Genomic DNA, 6746 nt, shown 5'->3' with positions numbered 1-6746 from the left:
GGAACACCAGCATCTTTTTCGGATCCAGGTGGGAAATCCAGCGTACCGGTAAGGTGCTAAGGTGATGGAGTCAGACTGCACACAGACTAGAGATGGCACGATACCACTTTTTTATGTCCGATACCGATACCGATATCATAAATTTGGATATCTGCCGATACCGATATGAATCCGATATTGTGTGTTTTTTAATCAATAAAACTGTTTTTTTAATATCTTGCTGCATTTTGTATAAGTTCATACTCAAGTTTAAATAAACAATAACACTAAAGCTATTCTGTTATACCTGTATGTAAAAAATACACTGCACCTAAAATATTTTATATTTCAGCAAAACTGATCAATCTAATAAACTTAAACCTACTCCAGCCTTCCTCTTCTGGTATTTTAAAGAGTACTTAGCAGAAATATTAAGCAACCTAACTAATAGGGTTGCAAACTCCCAGCAAAAAAAAATAGGGAACCACCCCCCACCCTCCACCTCATGATGCTTAATCGATGTAATCAACTTTAATTTGATGCAGGGTGAAAAAAAATGCACAGAATTAAATTATTTTTCAAGAATAATTAAATAGATTCAACATCTTTCTTCAACAGAATTGCAGACTGCACAGATGGTACCTTCCCAAAGGAAAAAGTACTATAGCTTACTAGGGTATATTAGACTTAACAGTTACTATATACATTAATGGACTTCTATACATTTTACATCAGATTAAAACTTTGGGTGTAAGATTCAGATAATTATTTATTAAAAGCTAGACATTTTAAATGAGAATAAGAAAGAAAAGTATGTCTTTGTGCCCCCTTTTCCCTGTTCATGCCCTATCGGCCCCCCTGGCTAAACTTTGCTAGATCCGCCCCTGCACAGTTACCAGCCGTCAGCTACGTAGAAAAGGATCCTGGTGTAGAAAGTAATCTTAAATAAAAATTCTAACAGCAGCTTATCAAGGTTAAACGTGCTGCTGTTGTTCAGCCGCTGGTTTCCTCTTTCTGGTGCAAAGTGGGCCAAAAACAAAGAAGAGAGACGGACTCGCGACAGAAAAGCCGATCAGCTGATCATTAATCAGTTTCACGATTGAAGTAGCTGCAGGAGAGGGAGAGAGAGAGGCAGTCGCTCCATATATCGGTTGTTAAGCTTGACATGGGAATGCTTTACAAACATTCAGAGATGAACTTACACACTTGCTTTACTTCTCTCTGGGATAACTTCCTCGGAGATGAAATGCTAGGCTACAAATACACACAGCCGCTCTATCAGGTGAGGCATACTGCTCCGACGTGCTACGGTTATGAGCCGAGTTACGCCGTGTCGCAAGTTTTGTGAGGTGTTTTTTTTTTTTATATTTAATGTATCGGATTGCATTTTTAATTTCTCACCGATATCCGATCCAGTAATTGACGTCAGTAGAGGACCGATACCGATACGTAATATCGGATCGGTCCATCTCTAACACAGACCCAGGTTCACCAGACCCTGGTTCACCAAACCCAGGGGCATTGCTGGAGACAGAGTGAGTGGAGGTGAAGTGTGTGTCCATGGGGACATGGTCTTGTTGGACAAAGGTTAGCACTTTTTGACTGACTGATTCTCCCTTCTGAACAGTTCAAGTGTTTTACAAATTCTCTTTAGATTTCAAACACTTAAAACACTCTGATTATTATGTGCTAAATTTGCAAGTATTTATTTGTTACTGAAAGAAAGTGAAGTACACTCTGGTTAGGTCATCAAAATTAAACATTTTAGGTACTGTTTCCCTCACTTTAAGAAGGGAATTTTTCAAAGAAATCCTTCTTTTCTTTTTGAAAGTGGTTGTTTGCTTTTGAAGCAATTAAATTTGCAGAAATTGAGGCCATTTTTTTAAACTGGTCCTGTCCAGCAGTAGTAGCAAGTAGAATTATGTTCTGAATGTTTTGTAGTGCCAGACATATTTGCTCTCCCAAGAGGAGCACTCTACTTTCTCTGTAGGCTCCTCTTGCTAATGTTATTGTTTTATTTGTGTTCCAAACTGTGTTCCTTTTCAGCTCAATATGAAACACGTAATATTTCATTTTTGGCAACTCTACTAACTAACCTTATAAATAAAATAAAGTTCACTATCAGTAACATCATAGCACCCACCCAGCTGTATAGAACTTTGTCATGCTTGCTAGTACGCAGTACGAGTTATTGTAACTGACTGTAAAAAGTCAGCACAACGAAAATAAACTACACCTAAACTTGGTTTATATCTGACCCAGATAGACTGCAGGTCATAACTTCTTACCTGAAGTTCAGTTCACCTGACACTCGGACCGGCAGCCGCCTCGGGTCTCTCCTCCTCCTGCCTCTCCCTTTCCCTCATCCAGCTGCTGACCTCTGTGGAAGCTCCGCCATAGCCACCACCAAACAACTGAGTTATTTTTACACATCGTTCAGCATCTAGCCAATCCATCACCTTTCATTGTTTATACTGTTACAAAAAAACCCAAACAAACAAAAAAACCCCAATCGGCCCATAAAAACAAAAAATCCCCATCGGCCCACCGAGCAAATGCCCGGTATGCCCGATGGCCAGTCCAGCTATGCTGGACAGCCAAGGACGGGGGTGTTGGGGGACCACAAGCAGTGGGCAACCGACCCCACCACTAGTCAAAGAGGCCTAGGCCTTCATGGACCACAACCCCCAAGAGGGCAGGCCAGCAAGCACACTAAAATACCCAAGTCAGGGACCCCAGAGCCAGCCACAAAGCACCCAAATCCCGAGGCGGGGAGGATCATGGTCCAGCGAGCTCCAGACACACCTAGCCACACACATATGCAAACACACACTTACATCAACACCCACGCATTCACACACTCACAAAGAATCTGCACAGATACACACATCTATCCACTTCTACTCTACCCTCTGAAGTATGGATAGACAGGTGCCCTCCTGTAACCAGCAGTGATCCCTGGGCACAGTAAGCCTGTCTTCATACCTAACCAACCCTGGTGCCAGGCAGAGTGTGGAAATTGGGGATGTGACCAGACCAGACTGCTCCACCCTCCGCTTATCCATGTTAAAAATGGCCTGTTGGGTGCATGTGTTGGTGCACATGAGTGAATGAGATGTAGAAAGTGAGTATGACTGTATGAAAACTAGAATGTCATTAAAATTGAGGACAGATGTGTTTTGTGATGTAATGACTATGGTGAAATTTAAAAGGGAGAAACCAATGGCTGCACAGCATGCCCAGCAAAGCCACATGAATGGCCCAACCAACTGTGGCATATGCAGAATGTTGTGGAAAAATAATGTGAGCATTGTATTTACAATTAGCATTTACTGTGCCCACCTCAGTGGTGCCATTGAGGAAAACAAAACAATCAGTTACATTTAGCTCTGAAAGAAGAAATTCATTCTCATGTGGTTCAAAGCATATTTAAGGCCGAGCAAAATCAATGGATGAAGTGAAATGACCACAAAACTGTATTTTTAGAGTTTTAGAAGATGTGTCAGAATTTAATAGATATCACAAAGGAATTTACAGCTGTAGACCCTCAGATTAGCCAGCAGTGTTTCCTGTAGGTCAGATCTGGATGAACAGATTTCAGAAATGGCTGCTATAAAATCATGTGGTTCACCATCTGCTGCTGTGGAAGAAGTAATGCTGGGTTTAACACAGTACATTTTTTAACTGTTCGATGTCACTGCTCAGTGACATAGAATGTGGCAGCTAAAGGGTTAAGTCTGAATGGCCCACAAACTCAAGTGAAGCTAGAACTTCTTTCCAGCTGCTGCTACTGCTTGCAGGTAGAGGAAGGCCTGCTGGTTTCTGTCATTCTCCATGCTCTTGCAACAAAATATGTATCCACCATTTTTGCCCACTGTCTGGGTGAATGGTTTATCAGGATTGAATAATTCTAAAGTAAGTAATCCGTAGTATCAGTTTTAAGTCAGTCAAATCTTTATCTGTGTCATCAGTCTGTATTCTCATTCATCATTAGGTTTACTCTTGATTATACTTATTTAGAAGTAAGCATGATTAATTAATCACAAAATCACATATTAGCAAAATAAATAATCAGTGCTCTGTACTACTTTAACCGTAAAAAGGCTGGATGATCCTTTCATCCAGTCCTTTTATTCAATTTTTGGATAAAGATAAGCTTAGGATAAGGCAGGTGGTTGTATTATACTCCTATTAGGGTTGTCAACACAATACCTAACTCACCTAAATGATTTAATTATTTTAGAAGAAGAGCATTATGGAAAATCTACAAATTAACCATTCACACTCACTGGACTAAATGGAAAAGTGGCCAGTGAAATGGCCAGTGTACTCGCCTCCACAGTGTCAGAATGTCAATATCAAGAGTTCCATCCCCAGTGTTTTGGATTCTGGACTTTTCTAACAACCTAATAAAACAGCTTGTCTTTTGGTAAATCGTGCCTGCCTTCAGTGTCTCAATTTTGGGTCCTTAACATGTCACCCCATGCAGTCTGCATAATCAGCAGAAACAGAGAGTGCCCAAAAAAGAATCAGAGAAAGGTTCCACTTCCTGACTTGACATACTTTTGTTGGGTGCTGATTACAGGTACAACCTGCAACCATGCTTTATATTCAGTTGTTGGAAAAGACTGTGACTAATATATAATAATAAGAATGTTGGGTGTGTTTTCATTTTTACAGCATGACTTTTCATCACAATTAGCTTTTGTTTTGTTTAATGGAAATCATGTGAGCACACCTTATCACATTTTAACTTCAAATATAGATTGGCTTAAATTTTCAGTCACTTTGTTATTGGTTGATGGACTTTTTATATACAAGGGGTCCATCAATTTCTGAAAATTTATGTGGGAAATATTGTTTATTTGTTTCCTAAACATGGAAAATAATAGTGGGATTTCATTAAAAGACTTACATTGTTTAAACTGCAGTATTTTAAATACAGTAGCTCTTCGGTATGAAAACTTTGTTTTTCCTCGACTGTTCTTTATTAAGAGGTACACCAAGTCCAAAAAAGGTAAGTGAATGCAGGAATATGGAGAAAACACAGAAACAGAAAACAGCAAGAGGAAAGGATAACAAGGCACAGACAAGGAACAGTGAAAAGACTGAGTTTAAATATACACTAAGGGATAATGGGAATAGGACACTGCTGTGGGAAACACACAAGCAATCAGGGTATATGAGAGGACATGAAACTAAACACCAAGCAAAAAAGGAAAACAACTTTTAAAATACAACAGGAAGTATAGCATGATAATTATATGCGAAAACAGACACAAATGAACTTAACACAGGGAAATTGACACAAAAGGGTGGAACTAAACTCTAAACAACTAAGGACTAAAAACAGGACAGCAAAATACAAATGATTATAACCAAAACTATAACCACAAACTTATGGAAAACATGAAGCAAATATCAAAACAACCAATGAAACACCAAAAAATATCCAAAATAAAACAAAACTAAAAAGTCCATAAATTCAAAACAGTGGGTCATGACGGACTAAGGAGCTTGGAAAGAAAAGCGTCTGGACTTCTTGAGTTGCTTGAAGACGTTTCACCTCTCATCCGAGAAGCTTCTTCAGTTCTAAGGATCAGTGGTGGAGAGTCCCAGATTTAACCCTAGTGGGAGTTTACCCCCCAAAGGGGGACAAAGGACCCCCTGATGATCCTCTACCTAATCACATGAGCCAAGGTGTGAAAGCGGGTGTGGGTCCTAATCAGCCAGGGTTTCGGGTGAGCTCATTGTGAAACCCGTCACCACACCCTATCATGTGATTTCCTGAGGTCAGATGGCCCAGGATGTGAGTGGGCGTTAAGGCGTCTGGGAAGGGATCTCAAAACTGGATTATAGATGGCAGACAGTTGGTGTCGTAATCCACCACCTCTGTTCAAAGATGGTCGCTCACAGTGGACGTAAATGGCTTCTTTCACTCCTCTTTCAAACCATCTGTCCTCTCTGTCCAAAATGTGAACGTTGGCATCCTCGAAAGAGTGACCTTTGTCCTTTAGATGCAGATGAACTGCTGAGTCTTGTCCCGTGGAGGTGGCTCTTCTATGTTGTGCCATGCGCTTGTGAAGTGGCTGTTTGGTCTCTCCGATGTAGAGGTCTGGGCATTCCTCGCTGCACTGTACAGCATACACCACATTGTTCAGTTTGTGTTTAGGAGTTTTGTCTTTCGGGTGAACCAGTTTCTGTCTGAGTGTGTTGCTGGGTCTGAAGTACACTGGGATGTCGTGTTTGGAGAAAACTCTCCTGAGTTTCTCTGATACACCGGCTACATAGGGGATGACAATGTTGTTGCGTCTGTCCTTCTTATCCTCCCTCGCTGGTGTCTGATCTTCTTTTCTGTGCATCTTTGCTGACTTTATAAATGCCCAATTAGGATAACCACATGTTTTAAGTGCTTCCTTTACATGTGTGTGTTCCTTCTTTTTCCCTTCAGGCTTAGAGGGAACATGTTCTGCCCGGTGGTGTAGGGTCCTAATTACTCCAAGTTTATGTTCCAGAGGGTGATGGGAGTCAAAGAGGAGGTACTGGTCCGTGTGTGTGGGCTTCCGGTAAACTTCACAGACAGTGGGTCATGACCTTGGACCATACAGTATGTGTGTTCACTATAGTGTCACAAGTTAGTTTTTGTCATATTACTTCATGTGTTTAGCTAAATTAGTTCTATGTTGAAGCACTTCCACATGAAAGGATCCCTACTATACCTACTCCATTTACTCAGGCTGTACATAAAAACTTCTGTGAGTGACTTT

This window comes from Oreochromis niloticus, linkage group LG17 (assembly GCF_001858045.2).
Source record: "Oreochromis niloticus isolate F11D_XX linkage group LG17, O_niloticus_UMD_NMBU, whole genome shotgun sequence".
In the NCBI taxonomy this organism is placed as follows: Eukaryota; Metazoa; Chordata; class Actinopteri; order Cichliformes; family Cichlidae; genus Oreochromis; species Oreochromis niloticus.
The sequence above is the reverse complement of the archived record's forward strand: the minus strand, read 5'-3'. Positions refer to the sequence as shown.